Source organism: Macaca mulatta, chromosome 19, assembly GCF_049350105.2.
Source record: "Macaca mulatta isolate MMU2019108-1 chromosome 19, T2T-MMU8v2.0, whole genome shotgun sequence".
In the NCBI taxonomy this organism is placed as follows: domain Eukaryota; kingdom Metazoa; phylum Chordata; class Mammalia; order Primates; family Cercopithecidae; genus Macaca; species Macaca mulatta.
Window position 1 is genome coordinate 43,073,084 of NC_133424.1, and position 6,982 is coordinate 43,080,065.

The following is a 6,982-nucleotide window of genomic DNA, read 5'->3' on the forward strand; positions in this document are numbered from 1 at the left end:
TGTGCTCTTCTTGGAGGGAAATATGCTAACATATTTTGAAATTATAAAAATGCTGATCTTGGCCTGGGGTGGTGGCTCATGCCAGTAATCGCAGCACTTTGGGAGGGTGAGGCAGGAAGATCACTTGAGCCCAGGAGTTCGAGACCAGCCTGGGAAACACAGTAAGATTCCCCCATCTCTATAATCAAGATAAATAAATAAACAAATAAATAAATAAATAATAAAAATGCTCATCTCATTCAAAAATTGCAATGTTTATTGAGATGATTATAGATTCACATTTAGTTGGAAGGAATAATACAGAATGATCATAGATCATATGTACTCTTTTCCTAGTCTCCCCCAATGATAGCATCTTAAAAACTACAGTATAATTTCACAACCTGATACTGACAATGATACATCTCAGCACCCTCATTCAGATGTCTCCAGTTTTACTTATGCTCATTGGTGTGTGTGTGTGTGTGTGTGTGTGTGTGTAGTTCTGTACAACTTAATCCCATGTGTAGGTTCATGTATTAATATTTACCACCACAGTCAAGATACAGAACACCACTTGGTGAAAACACTATCCTTCATCCATTGAATGGATTTTAAGCCGTTGTAAAAAAATATGGAGCACTTCATGAATTTGCATATTATCTTTGCGTAGAGGCCGTGCTAATCTTCTTTGTATTATTCCAAACTTTTATTATATGCACTACCAAACTGAGGCCTGCTCCTACCTTTTGACTTACCAATGCCACTTATGTAAATAAGTTTCTGAAGATAAGTTATGTTCTGCAGGCTATTTAATGCAATAATACTTATAACAGCAAATAAGAGGAAGGAGGCATGTCCAAAAATAGTAGATAGAAAAAATGTATTTGTTAACTATTGCTGTGTAACAAATTATTCCAAAGTGTAATGACTCACTAAAACAGTATTTATTATATCACCATGTGTGTCATATCTGGGTGTGGCTCGTCTGGGACCTCTAAATGGGGGTCTCTCACAAGACTGCTCTCAGGTGGCAGCTGAGGCTGGGGTTTCCTCTGAAGGTTCAACTGAAGAAGAATCTACGTCCAAAAAGAAGCTCATTTATATAGTTGTTGGTAGGATTCAATTCCAAGGGTCTCAGTTCCTCTCTGGCTGTTTTAAGAGTCTTTGCTCTTAAAACATTTATTGCTATGTGGGCCTCTCCATATTGCAGCTTACATCATCATAACGAGCAAGACAAGAGAGTGCAAGAGACTGCTACCAGTGTTTCATAATCTAATCATAGAAGTGCTTTCCCATTCATTTTTCTGCGTTCTACTCTTTAAAAGCAAGTTGCTAGGTCCAGCCCACATTCAAGAGAAAGGGATTCCATACGAGTGGGAATACCAGGAGGTGAGATTTGGGGGATCTATGTCAGAAGCTTCTTATTATAATAAGTAAATTATTACACATTCATACTATTATGTACTATGCAAACATTGAATTTTCTACAGTAATTACATTGGGTATAGGGCATGTTGTCATAAGAAATGAAAAGAGCTTCTGTAACTTGGAACTCAATATCAAGTATTCTAAAATATGTGAAACATAAATCCCAAAAGAAGATGAGGAAAATAGTGTACAGATAAAAGTCTTTGAGGAAATAATGACTGAAAATATCTCAAATTAAGTCAAAAAATATAAAACTTCAGATCCAAGAGCTTAATGATCCTCCAGGAGGATAAAATCAAAGTAAATCACACCAAGGAACATCATATTCTAACTGCTGGAAATTCGTGATAAAGAGGAAAAACATTAAACAAACCAGAGTGCTATGGTTTGGTTGCCTGTTTCCTCCAAACCTCATGTTGACATTTAATTCACAGCATTGGAGGTGGGGCTAATGGGAAGTGTTTGGGTCATGGGAGAAAATTCCTCATGAATTGATTAGTGCCCTGTCTCAAGGTGAGAGAATTCCACCTCTAATAGCTCCTTAGAGAACTGGTTGTTAAAAAGAGCCCAGCACCTCCCCTATCCCTTGCTTCCCCTCTCCCCACATGATCTTGGCTCCCCTCTGCCTTCTGCCAGAAATGGAAGCAGCCTGAGGCCCTCATCAGATACAGATGCCCAATCTTGAACTTTCCAGCCACCAGAAGCATGAGCCAAATAAACCTCTTTTTTAAATAAATTACCCAGCATCAGGTATTCCTTTACAGCAACACAAAATGGGCTGAGACACAGAGGGGAAAAAGACTCTTACTTATAGAAAAATAAAGATAAGCATAATAACTTATCTCTCTTCAGAGATATTGTAAGCCAGAGAAAATGGAATAACACCTTTAAAATGCTGAAAGAAAATCCTGTCAACCTAGAAGCATACATCCAGTGAAAATGGAAAGAAATTCCCCTCAAAATGGAAAGAAAAATAAAGAATTTTTAGATGAACAAAAGTAACAGAATAATCACAAGTTGATCTGTTACACAGAAATGTTTAAGATACTTCTTCAGGCTGAAAGGAACTGATAGAAGATTGCAACGTGAAGGAATAAGTCTACATGAAGGAATAAAAGACCTAGAAATGGCAAATATATGGATTAAATATGAAACACTTTTTCTTCACTTCTTAATTCCTTAAACTACATTTGAATATTAGAAGAAAGAAAATAACATTACATGGTGGCATTTTAACATGTGAAAGTAAAATGTATGACGATCATAATAGAAAGAATGGGATGGTGATTATAGAAACTACATGAAGCTACTGAAACTAACAAAGAGATTTAGACAAAAACAAATAGAGGGGGAAAATAAAATGCTAGAAATTCTCAATCCAAATGTGGAAAAAATTAGCAATAAGCAAACAGAAAATAAATATAATGGTAGATTTAAAGCCAACCATGCCAATAATAATATAAAATGTTGTTAATATTACACTAAAAATATAAGACCAAGCAATGCCAATAATAATATGAAATGTTGTTAACGTTACACTAAAAATATAAAAACAAGCAATATGCTAAGTGTGTCTACAAGAAATACTCTTTAAATATAAAGAAGTAGGTAAGTTAAAAGTAAAAGGAGGTAAAAAGGCATGTAAACAACATGCATGAAAAGAAAATACAACTGTATTATAAGCAAAGTAAACTTTAAGACAAAGAATATTCATAAAGATAAAGGGAGATATTTTATACCAATAAAGTATCAATTAATCAAGAAGGCATAACAATCCTAAATGAGTCAACATATAAGCAGTTATTCAAAATACATTAGGCAAATTTAACAAAACTACTAGAAGAAACAGACAAATTTACAATCATAACTGAAGACTTTATTTTTGCTCCAATAGTTAATAAAACAAATAGACAAAACAACTGTAAGGAAAAAAGAATATCTGAATATTATCAAACAATTTAACCTATTGAGCTGTATATATCCAAGAAAACATACGTACTTTTTTCAAGTGCACTTGGAACATTCACCAAGACAGACCATCTGTTAAGAAATTAAAGAAGACACAATAAATGTTATGCATTGAAATTACATAGTATTTTCTCTATGATGAAATTAAATACAGTTAAAATAGAAGTTAACAAATACAAAATATGTTTTTTTAAAACACTACGGTGTTGGAAAGTTAAACAAAATCTTCCAAGTATGCCATGAATTTTAAAAAGTACAAGGTAAATTTTTAAATATTTTAAATGAAATAGTAATAAATTCATAGTATTTTCAAATTTATGAGATACATATAAGGTAGAACTCAAAGTAATTGTATACCTTTAATTGCTTATATTAGAAACACGGAAACATTTTAAAATAAAAAAATCTAATCTTTCAACCTAAAAAGAAGGACAAATTCAATAAAAATTTAATAGAAGTAAGGAAATAATAAAGATACCAAAGGTAATCAATAAAGTAGATTATTTCTTTGAAATGGTAATAAAACTAGCAAGACTGACCAAGGAAAAGCACAAACACATATTCAACACCAGAAATAAAATAGGAGACATTACTACAGATTCTACAGACATTAAAAGGCTAATACAGGGATACTATGCCAAGAAATTTGACAATTTGGATGAAATTTGACAATTTGGATTAAAATATATTAGAAATGCACAATTATTCAAGCATATCCAACAAAAAGAGAAAATATAATTAGTTTCATATATAGTAATGAAATTAAATTCACCAGTATAACCTTCTCACCATTAAAACCCTCTCGGATGACTTCACTGATAAGTTATCTTGTGTATTTATAGAATAAGTAATACAAATTATTCACAAACTCTTTCAGAGAGTAGAAGAGGAGAAAATATTTTCCATGTCATTTTATAGAGCCAGCAAAAGCCTTATACCAAAATTAGACTGTACAAGAAAAGAACACTGGGCCCGGCGTGGTGGCTCATGCCTGTAATCCTAGCACTTTGGGAGGCTGAAGTGGGCAGATCATGAGGTAGGAGATCGAGACCATCCTGGCTAACATGGTGAAACCCCATCTCTACTAAAAATACAATTAACTAGGTGTGGTGGCAGCACCTGTAGTCCCAGCTACTCCGGAGGCTGAGGCTGGAGAATTGCTTGAACCTGGGAGGCAGAGGTTGCAGTGAGCCGGGATTGCACCACTGCACTCCAGCCTGGGTGACAGAGCAAGACTCTGTAAAAACAAACAAACAAACAACAACAACAACAACAAAAACAAGAACAGTACAGATAAATATCCCTCATTAACATCGATGATAAAATTTTGTACTAAGTACTATAATATTTAATTTAACAACATATGAAAACAATAATACATCTCAAATAAATGAGATTATCCCCCAAATACGGGGCTGGTTTAACATTTTGGTGCACAATTCACCACATTAAAAAATGAAGCAGAAGTACTATAAGATTATCTCAGTAGACTCAGAAGAAAAACCTTTGGTAAAATTCAACACCACCACTTTTCAGCAAATAGAAGTAGTAGGAACCTTCCTAAATTTGGTCATGGGCTTCTGCAGAACTCACAACCAACAAAGTTACTTCAAGTTAGACAATTTATAGATTTTCAGCTAATCAGAAGAAAGGCAAGAATGTTTCCTCTCCTTGTACTGAAATTCCCAGTCATTTTTGTATATGAAGAAAATCCTAAGGAAATTACAAAGAGAACAATATTACCTGGACTAATACATGAATTTAGCAATGTCACAATATACACTCTAAATGATACAAATAAATTGTATTTCTATATAATAGCTATAAAAATTAGAGTATACAATTTAAAAACCATACTCAATAGACATAAAATACTTAGAGATAAATTTAGCAATAGATGTACAAGAAATTTACATGAAAAACAACATATAATCTCTAAGAGAAATTTTAAAATAGCTAAATAAAGATCTGTACCTACTTCATGAATTGAAATTCTCAATACTTCCAAGATGTCATTTCTTCCCAAATTGATCTATTGATTCAATTCTATGCCAAGCAAAATCCAACAAGCCTTTTTTAAAAAGAAATTGAAAAGCTGTTTCTACAATTTATGTAAAAATACATCTAGTAGAGCCAAAGCAATTTTTTAAAAGAAGAACAAAAGCTTTCAAGATTGTTTTATAAAGTAATAATAGAAAAGGTACTGTGGCTTCTGCATAAGGAGAGACAAAAAAAAAATCAATGAAACACAATAAAGAATCTAGAAATAAATTCAAATCTATAGGGTCAATAGATGTTTGACAAAGGCACTGAAGTAGTTCTTATTGCAATAATAGTCTTTTCAACAAAATATTCTGAAATATCTCAATATCTCTATGGAAAAAAATCTTTTACTCCTATCCTCCATCATGGACAATAATTAATTCAAAGTAAACGACAGACCTAAACCTAAAAGTTAAAACTACAAAGCTCCTAGAAGAAAACATAAGAGAGTATTTTCATGACTTCAAGGCAAGCAAAGATTTCTCAGGGAAAGGAAACCCAAAAGCATGTAACAGAAAAAAAAAATGAACTCCATCAGATTAAAAACGTCCACTTATCACAGGACATTGATAAATAAATGAATGGGATAGCCAAAGACAAGGAAAACGTCAAATGTGTCAAATGGCTTATATTTAGAATATAAAGAAATCCTACTCTACAATAAGACAGAGCAAAAGATTTAAACATGTATTTCACAAAGAAAGATACAGGAATGGCCAATTTCATCAGGGACATATATATTAAAACCCTGGTAAGACACCGCTTCAAACCTTAGAAGGGCTACAATTAAATGACACCATGTCAAAAGCTGACAATGAGGAGCACCTGGAATTCTCATGCACTGATGGTGGTAGAGTAAAATGGCGTAGCCATTTTAGACACTGCTAGGACGGTTTCTTATAGCATTACACATACACATCCCCCGTGACCCAGGATTGCATTCCTTGACGTTTATCTAGGAGAAATTAAACTATATGTCCCTCAAAATCTTGCACAACAATGTTAATAGAAGCAGCAAATATAACAAAAAAGGAAGCAACAATAGAACAGACAAATAAATTGTGGTATTTTCATACAATGTGTACCACTCAGTGATTAAAAAAAGATACTAATACATGCAAAATATGGAAGAATTTCAAAACCATCATTCTTACTAGAGAAGACAGACAAAATAATGCATACTATATGATTCCATTTATGTGACTTTTAAAACAGATACGATGAATCCATAATGATAAAAATCAGAACCATGGTTTTCTCTGAAAAGAGGGGCTGATAATGTACTGGGAAGGGACATGAAAGAACTTTCTGGAGTGTGGAAATGGACTATATCTTAATATGGATGTGTGTCACTGTAGGGTGCATATTTTTCAAAACTGATCAAACTGTATATTTAAGACCTATGCATTTCACTGTATGTTAATTATAGAGCAATACACATTTTAAAATCTTAACCGATAATCCTATCTCTTTTTGGCAAACTCCTGCTCATTAATTGCAGTCCTCAAAATGAACCCTTTCCCCCGGCCCCAAAAACTCATTTTGCAGCTGCTATCCTGCC

General features: G+C 33.3%; 1 non-coding gene across 1 annotated transcript; it reads right to left on the minus strand.

The window, feature by feature from the left end:
* Positions 1-607: 607 nt before the first annotated feature.
* Positions 608-712, minus strand: LOC114674237 (U6 spliceosomal RNA). Its single transcript, XR_003725254.1, has one exon. It is a non-coding gene; the product is annotated as a U6 spliceosomal RNA (small nuclear RNA).
* Positions 713-6,982: the final 6,270 nt, after the last annotated feature.